General features: G+C 39.0%; 1 long non-coding RNA gene across 2 annotated transcripts; it reads left to right on the forward strand.

Moving 5' to 3' along the window:
- Positions 1-6,913: 6,913 nt before the first annotated feature.
- Positions 6,914-12,422, forward strand: LOC141552082 (uncharacterized). Of its 2 annotated transcripts, none has more exons than XR_012485053.1 (4): positions 6,914-6,989; positions 9,212-9,391; positions 11,839-12,000; positions 12,149-12,422. It is a non-coding gene; the product is annotated as an uncharacterized LOC141552082 (long non-coding RNA). The 2 variants fall into 2 exon arrangements; XR_012485054.1 differs by lacking the exon at positions 6,914-6,989 and adding an exon at positions 8,732-8,840.
- Positions 12,423-12,683: the final 261 nt, after the last annotated feature.

Here is a 12,683-nt window from a genome sequence, read left to right on the forward strand (position 1 = left end):
GTCTATATATTGCTTTCCTGGTAGAGTATAAGCTTCTTGAAGGCAGGATTTATTTCCTTTGTTCTTGGTCACTGATTTAGGGTTAGGGTTAGGGTATATAACAAGTACTTACTAAGTGTTTACTCATTGATTAGTTTGGTTTATGGTTTTAGGGAACTCATACTATCTCTGAGCCTCAGTTTCTTCATGTACAAATAAAAAGTTGATTTACATGACCTCCCAGGCATCTTTCAGTTCTAATCATTTGATTCTTAGACCAAACCTGGAGAAGCATACCATGTTAAAAAATGGTGAAAATTTTAGAATTCACGGAATACTTAAATGTGTTGTGTATATTTTTTCCCAGAGTACCTATTGTCAAACATTTACCAGCTTACCTCTGCATAGAAGAATTATTAACTCTGAACAGTGACCTAATCCCCCTGGTCTTCTACCCAAAACCCAAGGAAGGCCAGTGGAATAAAGGAAGGAAGCCAAGTTTGTCATTCTTGTAGTCCTTTTCATGCTGGCTCGATACATGCTAGCTTCTACATTATCAGAACCTTGAACTCGCTATTTGGCAAGATTCCCAGTGCCTTGAGATACATCGATAGCTAATGATACAGGGACCAACCTAGCATTATCTTGGAGGCCTTCCTCTCAAATGCCCATTTGGATCAGGTGACGGGAAATAATGATTCATATGAATTCAGGCTATCAGAGAGTTTACAAAAGAAGTAACTTTAAAATTGTCTATAAAAATCCACATCTAATGATGTAAAATTGGATTTTATTGGGTCTTAGGAACAATCAAAAAAAATCCTATTAAGAACTCTTTGTAAGTTGAGGGAAAGGGTGTAGACACCAATGTTGTATCTGAGTCCTGGTCAGAACTCTCTCAAAGGACATCTCCAGAAGAATCCTTGGCTTCTGGGCAGGTGTATGACTATACTATCTCTAAGATTTGTATGGCCCATTATAGTTAAGGTATGATGTTCTTTAATATGTTAGGGCAAGAATTCCTAGGAGAGTTGCATTCTTTGAAATTAGTTAATTCTCTAGAGATGAGGGGTGAAGATTGCCCAATTAAAAATCTCTGGGTTTCTTCTGTCTAAAACCAATCCAGTCCTAGAGCATAAAAGAGTGACATTAAGAGGCTCAGAGCAATTTGGATCCAAGAGAAAGAAAAGTTCAAATTTCAAGATTGAGCTTCAAAGCCTCTTGCTGCATAAGACCTGTATGTTCTCTGCCCACCTATATATTCTTTCCACTCCAGAATATATATTTTCCCCTGAGGCAATTGGGATAAAGTGACTTGCCCAGGGTCACACCGCAGTGCTCTTGACTTCAGGGCTAGTGCTCTATCCACTGTGCCACCTAGCTGCCCTGGAAATATATTATTTTATGTTTTTTTTTTGTATTGACCCATGCAGTCTCCTTTCACTAGAATGTAAGCTTCTTGAAGACAAGGATTACCTTAGTATTGTTTTTTTTTTTTAATCTTCAGAACCTATATATTAATTTTGTATTGAATTAATAAATACATCTTATCTTAAATTAAACTAGGGAAGAAGGCTAAAAATAAATTAAGAGTCTTGAGCACATTTCTTGTCTAATCTTGGTAGTTGAAAAACCAAAAGACAGTCAGCACAGAGCTGAGCCACGTTCTCTAAAATCTTCGGCTCTTGCTGAGCTTCAAAAAGAACAAATGTTTTCAGAGGCCACATGGAAAAGTGTGAGTCTCATTGGAAACTTTAAAAGGCTCTTCAAAGAAAACTTAAGGACAGTTTTTCAAATTTTTGTTTTGGTTTTAGGGATCGCATATAAATCCAAGAAACTCGGAAGTTCTGATGCCTCAGAGCTGCCCCAAGTGTCAGTCATAATGGCATTTCTTCACTTCTGCAAAATCAGCTAAGAATAGAGAATATGAAACCAATATAGATTTTATTTGGCCCAAAAGAAGCAGCAATGCTGAGCATGATAGTTGAGGGGAAAAAAAGCAAATTTAGGCTTAATATCAAGAAGAACTTCCTAACAATAAGATTTGTCCCAACATCAAATGGACTTCCTGGAGAGGTGTTGAGTTCCAGCTTCCTGAAAGATTTCAAGCAAAGCTTCGTTGATCACTTATTGGTGATATTGGAGAATGGATTTTTTTTCAGGTATTTATTGAATCAAATGACCTCTAATATCTCCCCAGCTATGACATTTTATGCCTAGGATTCTATGACCTATTTAAAATAAAAAGCAAGTCACTGGGGTGGTTGTAGTTCATAAATAAAATCCACACTAGCATGGATAGTCATTTGCCTAATTTCAAAGGCATAACAACTGAATGCAGGTATTCTTTCAAGCACATATGAAATCTATAGTAACCCTCACTCTAATTTCACTCTCAGTTAATTGTACTTGTCTGACACAGATCTTGTACTTTTTTGAAAGCATAATATTTTGGTTATTTTGGTACAGAGACCAAAATGATTACCTAGAGCTCTGCACATTTCTTCTCTATAAGGACCTATGTATATGTGTTTGAATGGAATAGGGAACAGGTGGGAAAGGAAGAGAAGACTAGGATGATCCACTAAGTCATTCTGAAAAGTTTGAATGAATTTCCATTGATTTTCCAAAATAGACAAAATCAAGTGGCTCAGCATTAATGTAATAAATATTCAGAGTTTATTATTCAATTTTAGGGACTTGTACAATAAACTTTCTAACTTTTTACATCTTTAAAAATGCTTAATGTGCCCCATGGAATCTTTTCTTTTCATTTGATTGTTTTATGCTTCTTTTGGCATTGCAGAGAAAGATTTGGCTGCTTATCCTTTAATTCTTCATCATGAAATCACCCTTACATCAAATTGAGTATTGATGAACAGTCCCCTTTTTCCAAATCTCATCTCAGTTTTAGTCATTTCAGCTCATGAGATCTCTGCAGCCATCTGGCTAGTCTGCAGTCAAAACTCACCCGATTGCCAACTAAATATTCTTTTTACGGTTTCACAGCCCTTAGCTACCTTTCTCTGTTATATAAACCCTTACCCTGTCAGCAGTTCCCTAGTTATGATTTGGGATTTGGATCGAAGCTGGAGATTCACACATACTCAGAAAATAACTTAGTTTTTAGCAAACTTTGTCCAATAAGAAATAGCAAAGGGGTCTGGTTTCTGTACCCTTCTTTGAGGATGACTCAGATCACCAATCTATTGTACTCACTGAGAGTATTTCATCTGAGATGTGTTCAGACTTTGGGGAAAGAAAAGTTCACTAAGCTTCCTAAGTCCATAATAAAAGGGTCAAGCCTTCTAAGCTAACGCCATGTGGAGAAGGTGAGGCAGGATGAAAAAAGAGAGATTTTGTTTGCTTGTTTGTTTGTTTTACTAAGACTATGAAGGGCCTTCATGTTAGGATTTGGGGGACACAAGCCAGGCATATCTCACTTCAGGTTGCTTGAGCTATTCAGATTATGTTGACGATGCTACCTAAACCAACACAACCCAATTCATATCCAACAAACCTCTATTAAGTTTCTGATATGTCCCAGGCTCTCAGGAGGCAAACAAAATGGAAATGAGTCCTTGGTCTCAAGTAGCATACATACTACGGAAAAGAGAGGAATACAACATATAAACTGAAGTCTACATGATTATTTGAGGAGGAAAAGGGCATTAACTACTAGAGAGATTCATAGGAATTGGTACATGAAGTGAGCCTTGTACCAAGCCAAGGAATCTGGGACAGCCCATACAAAAGCATGAGGACAAGAGAAAGAATGGTTGTTGTGACTCTGTCTTCCCAGAAATCAGCTGGAGTCAGGATCACTAAATGTCTTTATTCTTGATCTTTCACAGTCAAGGTCAGGGGATTAGGCCTACCTACCTCACACACACCTTCCTCCCTCAAACACCAGGAGAGACTGAGTCTGCTTCTGTGTCTCACTTCCTCTTTCTCTTCCTCCTCCTCCCACACACGTCACTCCCCCCTCTTTGTCCCACCAATCAAGTCAGCACAGAACAGCTGGGGAGGGTCACCCTTCAAACAAGTTAATAGGGAACCGTCCAATTGGCAATTAGTCTCCCGTGCTTCATTATCCAAGTGCATTGCTCAGTTCTAGCCCTTTACAAATGGTGAATTTGGAAAGCAACGGGGAAGACAGTTTAGCTGGAATGTAGAGTTCGTGAAGCAGGAAAATGTATAAAATCTAGGAGGAGACCAGAGACATTTTATAAAGGGCTTTACAATCCAAGCGAAGGAATTTATATTTTATCTTCATGATAATTGTGGGGAAAAGGACAGAGCATTAATAGAGCACTGGGCCTCATGCTTTACAAATTTTATTCCATTTGAGATGATATAAAAGGCAGCCACTGACGGTTCTTGAACAAAGTCACCTAGTCAGACTTGTGCTTTAGGATATTATAGCCAATTTGTCATTGGTAATAAATGACGTGTGGTTAGGATGATGGATTCTGATCAGTCTTAGTATTCTTTTTACCCACTGGCCTTCCTATTGTGATCAGAAATATTTAGAATGGGGACTTTCCCCAGATATAATATTGAAAAGCAGATTTTTTCCATGTGGTACATGGAAAAATGCCATCTACCACCACCCCATTGAGGATTTCTCAGCTCCTTGGACAATGGTAAGGAAAGACTGTGAATTCAATTGTCCCACAGCGGTCAGCTCAATGAAGGACAATCTTTTTAATCAGCTGGAGGAGTTAGAAAATATTCCATAAGGGGACTAAATCAGAGTATGAACAAATCTGAGAAAAGTCACCAGAGTCAATAACACACAAGAAAATTGATGCTTACAATAAATCTGTGAGGTGGGGGTGCTTCTATCACCCCTATATCATATATGAAGCTGTGGAGGTCCCCAGATATTCAGTCTGTTCTCTGGATTAGAGTCTCGTGGCTACCAAGTATTTGCAGCAGGATCCAGCGCTCATTCACTCTGAAATGAGACCTCTTCTGAAATCAGCCCAACTATGGTCACAGACCGGCTACTGCCAAACATTATCCCAGTCAATGCCAATAGAAACTCTATTCAGAAATAAACTGTCAAACTGGATCACAAGGTGGGAGGGTCGGACAATGGCCTTGTGTCAGTTTGTTCATCCACTTCTCCCACCATTTGGGACTTTGCTATCATTTTCCAGCAACCTTGTCAACCTGGAATAGCCCTCGGACCCTCTGATGTGCAGCATTCTGGTCCTGGATGTTTGGTCTTTGGCCTGTGTCCTGGCAAATTCCTCCCAGAACCTCCATTTTGAGGAAATTTCAGGGTCAACCTCGTTAATGCCTTCATTCTCCTTCTGGCTTTACTACTAGCACAAGAGATTTCTCCTTCAGTAAATCCTCTACTACTTTCTACCTACCTTTTAAATATTGTTTTCCGTCATTAGAATGTCATCGCCTTAAGAACAGGAGATATCTTTCTTTTTTTTTTTTTTTTGTTTTATATTTGCAGTATATCAGGAATTCAACAAATGTGATTTCTCTCTGTCTCTGTCTCTTTCTGTCTCTTTTTTTCTCTCTGTTTTTGTCTCTCTGAATTTTTGTCTCTGTTTCTGTCTGTCTGTCTCTTTCTCTCTCTTTTTTCCATATGAGGAATGTTTGGAGGAAGAACCTAGAGGTTCTTAGAAAAGACAAAAGGAGAAAAAGAGAAAGAGGAAGGGAAAGAGAGAGAAGGAGAGAGAGGAGAGATAGATGCAAAGATACAGAGAGAACACCTCTGTCTTTAGGGACATTCTATTGCCCTTAGTATAACATACAATCTCCTCTCATTGTTTACTATTTAAGGTCTTTTATCATCTATCTCCAGTCTCCCTTTCCAGGCCCACCACTCATTATTCTCCCTCAATACTCTGCTCCAACCAAACTAGTCATCTTGATGATTTTCTACATCTCCAGCACTCCATTTCCTATCTTCAGGACTTTTTGCATAGGCTGGTAACCATATCTGTCCTCTTCTTCCTGCTCCCTTTTACTTCTTTAAGGCCTGAATTCCTTCTAATTGACCCAAGTTCCCCTTTCATCAAAAGATTCTTCTTGATTTCCAGATTTTTATTGTTATTCTCCACCTGTGCCTAGTCAGACACAGATGGGGGATAACAATAACAATAACAATCTATCTCTATGTATCTCCTTGTCTTTGAACATGTCATACTTCACTGCCATAATGGGAGCTCCAAAGGTTGGGCTGTCTCATTTTACAGATCACCAGTTGTTAGAAAACAAAGATGGCTTCTTTATTGTGCTTAAGTCCCCAGCATCAAACATGGTGTCTGACGCGTAGTGAGTGCTTAGTGGATCCTGATTGATGGCCTGACCGCTGGCCCCAGAGTGCCATAGCACATGAAGCAGAGTGGTCTCCTGAAAGACTCATTCTCTTTGTCCTTTAGGTCAAGAATTATCACCAACAGTCCAAATTTGCAGAGAAGCAGAGCTAGGCTGGATGTAAGGACAGATTTTGGAAAGCTAAGAGCTATTCCATATTGGGCCAGACTGCATGTGGCAGTAGCTGGCTCTCCTTTATTTATACTCTTCTAGGAAAGGATGGAGAACTACCCTTTGAATAGTTCATAAAAAAGGATTCCCTTGCAATTGTGATCAGCCTAGAGAGCCACCGAGGACCCTTGTGACTCTGAGACTGATGCTGAAATAAAACACAAGTCAGAAGGAGACATGGATATCCAGGAAGCTTATTTTTAAAGGAAGACATGGAAAATAACAGGAGAAACTAGTCGGAGAGTCCCAGAAAACAATCACTTTCCTCATTCCTCTTTCTGCCTGAGTAGGAAACAACTGGTCCTTGACATCAGGCCCTTGTGAGTCACTGCCTTTGCTCAAGACAAGGTCATTGGAACCAAATGATCACTTATAATTTAAAGGAAAATAATGGAATGGGTAACAATGTACATGCCATATCACACGTCAGCCACTAACTGAGGGGATGGGGTTGATGCTACAGAGCTGAAATAATCACTAGTCTGAGCCTGCAGGTAAATTTTAGTTGTACTATGACTAAATCTCTTCAGCTATCACAAAGATTAGAGAAAAGTTTTCTAATCTTCTTTCTACTTGGACTTTTGTCATTCTCTTTCTTGGTCTTTTTTTTGCTAAGATAATAATTTTGCCCAATTTCCTTTTTTTTTTCCTCCCAAGTTCATCCCCCTTAAAATTAGGGAGTTTCTTCAAGGTAAAAAACAAGCCTTGCATCTTAGAAATTATCCAGGATTGAACTTGGGTGGGAGGAAAGAAAGGAAATCCTTTAGGAAGATGACTTTTCTTCTTGTGGATCAATTTCATATATCAAGGATATAGCCTTCAATGATGGATTTTCTGGGGTATAGGTTTGATTGGTATTTCCATGTGCTTACTAAACCCTTAATATAAAGAAATACTATATTTTCTTTTTGGAAGATTAGGTCAAAGAATTTAAATATATCATATGTATAAATACACATAGACAATAGTTGGTTGATCCTCTACCTCATTTTTTCTGAAGTAAGGAGGGGATAATTCCCCAAAGATCAGTACTGAATTCCATTAGAAAAGAATATTCATAGCACTAATTTTGTCTATGATTGAGAATAAGGAAAATGTTGACAGAAAGTAGTCCCAAAGAATGGCTGTCTAAATATGATCAATGAGCTTCTTTTACTAATGCATTCCCCATGAATAATGGTGCCTTTCATAGAGAAAGGCAGAGTGTAGGGGTGGAAGGAGGAACAAGGTATGACTCTCAGTATTTCTTCATAGAAAAAATTGGCCCCAATTGTAAAAAGCAGGCTGTTAGCTTTGCCTATAATGGCAAGACATATTACTACACTTGTTGACTAAAAACAAGAGTCAGTAGAATGGGGACAGTGGGCATTAGGGATCAAGCAACATTACTAGAACAGAATAATTCTTGGCTGATGGAATGAAAGAATCAAGTAAATTCTGGATTCATCAGATACTAGTGTCAAAAATGAACTAGACTTACATTTCTATATCTAGTTATAGAATGTTAGTCTGATCCCTCATTTTGATTGAGCATCAAGCTGATCTAAAGCCTTCAGGAAGAAAGATAGGAGGAGGGAAGGAGGAAGGAAGAGAGGAAGTAAAAAAGGAAGGAAGGAAGGAAGTAAAAAAGGAAGGAAGTAAAAAAGGAAGGAAGGAAGAAAGGAAGGAAGGAAGGAAGAAAGAAAGGAAGGAAGGAAAGAAGGAAGGAAGGGAGGAAGGGAGGAAGGAAAGAAGGAAGGGAGGAAGGGAGGAAGGAAGGAAGGGAGGAAGGAAGGAAGGAAGGAAGGAAAGAAGGAAGGAAGGAAGGGAGGGAGGAAGGGAGGAAAGAAGGAAGGAAGAGGGAAGGGAAGGAGGAAGGAAGGAAAGAAGGAAGGGAGGGAGGAATAAAGGAAAGAAGGAAGAGAGGAAGAGAAGAAGGAAGGAAGAAAGGAAAATCATTTATTAAGTATTCACTTGGTGACAGATTCAAGGAATAGAAATAAAAAAAAAATCAACAGCCCTTGACCTCAAAGAGCTCATCCTGTATTCTCATAAAAAGTTATAACACAGAGAGAAAAAGAGTGGCCATGGAAGGGTGTTGGTCCAAGGAATCATCGGAATGCTGAGAAGTTATGTTAGGAAAACAATCAATATGCCCTCTCAGAAGTCATGGCAATGTTGACTTGAAATGGTGGGGGCGGGGAGAAAAACTGAGAGCAGAACAGATAGTGAATTGTTCAGCTTGGTCCTGGTTTCTCATAGATGAATGTATAGTAAGTTAGACCTAATTACTCCAATTTATTCACCAGTCAGAATAGTTTAAGCTCAGCATTGAATTTCAAAGCGGTGTGGATTAACTTTTCCAAGTAAGAAGGACATGGTCTTTAAAAGTCAGATTTGTATAACAGCTGCTTCTTGTGGGGGAAAGGGAAGTCAAGTCTGGATAGATGGTAAAGTATTTACAACTAGGCCCTGGTTTCTTGTGGCTGGAGTAATAGATGATGCAAAAAAGCTGGGTCAGGATAATTTCTAATTCTCTCCATATTGTTATACTCAATATGTCATTATCTCCAAATCATACAGAAAAAACAAAACATCCTATCTGGATTTCTCCCAGTTAAGCTCTCCCCTGTATTGTTTTATTGTTTACCGTTAATTTTTGAAAAGGATCAATGACATCACAGGATGACAGCTTGGCTCCTCTGTTAATCGGATTTATCGTCTCACTCTCTTCCAGAACCACTGAAGCCCAATGGCAGGACAAAAGTCACGATGGCCCTGGATGACCTTGCCACCTTGGATGTCTAAGCTCTAAGCGCTCCACAGTCCCTGCTTCAGCCACTTGTGAAGGCTTTTGGAACAAATTGTTCTCATCTACCCATTCTGCCAGGGGAAGCCTGGCTTAAGGTAGACACTGGTGGGTTTGAAACTCTTAGTTACCCTCACCCTTGTTTAGTCCATCTGCCCCAGATGGTTTACTGGGAAGTATTTTCTATGTTTGCTGGGAGCCACAGGGGAGAATTGAGTGACAGGTGGACACTAAAGGCAAATGGGCGGCTCTGCAAAGAACTCAGTTAGTCCTCCCATCCTAAGTGCCAATCTTCCCTGAACACCCCATATGGTGTATACATCTGTGCCATCTGGAGCAGTTAGGGAAAAGAGTGAACAATACTTGTACAGGATGATGATCCAAATATTGAAGTGATCTTCACTATTGGAGATCTCACATCTTTGTGCTTTTGTTCAGTTGCCTGTCATCCCTAGAGTAAATGATCTCATTTTTACATCTTACAATCCCTCCCTATGTCCTTCAAGGCTCTGCTCTAGTAAAATTCTATAGATAAACAGCTTTCTCCTAAGATTGTTTCAAGGATTAAGTGAGATGCTATTTGTAAATTAATTTATAAATCTTAAAGTCCTCTATGATGATGATAATGATAATAATAATAATAAATATTCTTCTTCCTCTTCTTTTCAGATACTCCCAGAAACTCATGCTTTCACCCCTCCCTCATTATTTTATATTTATTTTGTATATATAAAGATTGGGAATTATGGACTTATATGATCAATTACTCCACCCCACTAAAAGTAAAACAATTCTAGCTCTGTTATATTGGGAAGCAAGGAAAGTGCAAAAAAAAAAATCTTCAATAACTTTACAGGTCTTTGAAAGTCAATGGATATACTAGGATGCTTTTTCATAAAAAAGATTATTCAGATAGTTGGGGGAAATGTTACCATGACCTTTTAGTAATCTCCAAGATAATCCAGAAGTGAAGAATCAAGTTCTGGGATCAGAGAGAATCGTCTAGCCAATCTCTAGAAGGAATCACATGGAAGAGGAGAATATCTCAGCTTCAGCCTCTATTCTAGGTTGAACTCCTTCTTTCTACATGGCCTTTTGGCTGGAGAATGACCCAAGGCCCTTTGAAAGTACAGGTGATTTGGGCTTTTTTTTTAATCAGTGTCTTAATAATATTCTGCCAGCATCCTGATTGTTGGACAGAAGTAGCACAGTGGCCAGAACAGTAACAACTGACTAGAGAGTCTGAATTAGATGTTGAGGACAGATTTAATTCGAAGTGTGAAGGCAGATTCATGGCTCTATTAGGAGTCCAGCTGCATTATACCTTAAAGGAAAATTTTGAGGACTCTAGCAAAAGGACTTTCAGGATATGTGAAGCTTTTGCTCTTAGTTTGAGCCCACTTTTCCTGGAGCCCACAGACATTTTTTGGGGGGTGAACGTATTTTTTGCTGATGAAAGTAAAGTAAATATCTACTTTTCAAAGCTATTTAAATTTGGCTGACATCATTTGAGGAAGTTCACTTGGAAGATTAGCAAAATCCTAGGCAATCCCTCAGGGCTATCTGTAGAATATGAGAGTAAGATATAGCTGTCATCTTCTGGCGAGCTGGACTTTCTTTTTTTATTTATTTTTTTATTAATTTTATAATTATAACATTTTTGACAGTACATATGCATAGGTAATTTTTTTTTACAACATTATCCCTTGTACTCCCTTCTGTCCCGAATTTTTCCCCTCCTTCCCTCCACCCCCTCCCCTAGATGGCAGGCATTACCATACATATTAAATATCTTATAGTATATCCTAGCTACAATATATATGTGCAGAACCGAATTTTGTTGTTGTTGTTGTTGCAAAGGAAGAATTGTACTCGGAAGGTAAAAATAATCTGGGAAGAAAAACAAAAACAATGCTCACAGTTTACACTCATTTCCCAGTGTTCCTTTTCTGGGTGTAGCTGATTCTGTCCATCATTGATCAATTGGAATTGGATTAGCTCTTCTCTATGTTGAAGATTTCCACTTCCATCAGAATACATCCTCATACAGTATCATTGTTGAAGTGTATAATGATCTCCTGGTTCTGTTCATTTCACTCAGCATCAGTTCCTGTGAGTCTCTCCAAGCCTCTCTGTATTCCTCCTGCTGGTCTTTTCTTACAGAACAATAATATTCCATAACCTTCATATACCATAATTTACTCAACCATTCTCCAACTGATGGACATCCATTCACTTTCCAGTTTGTAGCCACTACAAAAAGGGCTGCCACAAACATTCTGGCACATACAGGTCCCTTTCCCTTCTTTAGTATTTCCTTGGGATATAAGCCCAGTAGTAGCACTGCCGGGTCAAAGGGTATGCGCATTTTGACAACTTTTGGGGCATAGTTCCAGATTGCTTGGAGAGCTGGACTTTCAAGGTGGACAGAGGTTGAGCTCACAAACCTGTGTCCATATAGGATTTTGTCTAGATATTTGTGTCCATGTTGTTCCCCTGATAGAACACAAGCTTTGGGAAGGCAGGGATTGTTTACCTTTGTTTTGCTTCTCTAGCACCTGTGCTAAATGGCACACAGAATGTACTTAATAAATGTCTGATGATCCTTTGGTTGGAAGAAGTATTTATTCTGATGAGAGAGTTCAAGGAACCAGGAGAGTGTCAAAGTGTCATCTCTTTTCCTTGGATCCTCATCTCCTAATAATTCCAGGAATATGGTAAATATTAAATAAATACTTATTACTGGTTTGATTGAAGTCACCCCCTTTTCTACCAGGAGATACAAGAACTTCCATAAATATATGTAATTAATTTTACAAGGCAATATGACATACAGAGGGATGAAACTGTTACATTCTATTTCAGAATTGAACAGCTTGAGAACTAGGAAGGACTGTTGTCACATCTGGCATGACCCACACAGAAAACAGAATTCCCAAGATGCTCCATCCAACAAATGATCTGACAGCCTCTGTTTGAGGACTTCCATTGAGGGGAAACCATGACCTCCAGAGGCATCCCACTCCCTTTTGAGATGGCTTTAATCAAATTAAATGCTTATTAATTTCACAAGTGGAAACTATGAGAGAAGTCAAGTGACTTGCTCAATCTTACACAACTAGTCAAATAAATTTCTCAAATGTAATCCAGCATGATCTCTTCCTCTGATTCCGGGTCCAAGTCAATGTCCATCTGACGTCCTTGCCATGAATGTAGGTACTGATGACCTCAATAGGCTGCCCATTCAATCGAGTGCAATACACTAGACAAGCAATGATTCTTCATTCACTCTGTCTTTTTTTTCCCTGAGGCAATTGGGGTTAAGTGACTTGTCCAGGGTCACACACCATTCTGCCTTTTTAAATAGAGATTGCTTAGACCTTTTCTATTTTAGTTGTAG

Source organism: Sminthopsis crassicaudata, chromosome 1, assembly GCF_048593235.1.
Source record: "Sminthopsis crassicaudata isolate SCR6 chromosome 1, ASM4859323v1, whole genome shotgun sequence".
Taxonomy (NCBI): Eukaryota; Metazoa; Chordata; class Mammalia; order Dasyuromorphia; family Dasyuridae; genus Sminthopsis; species Sminthopsis crassicaudata.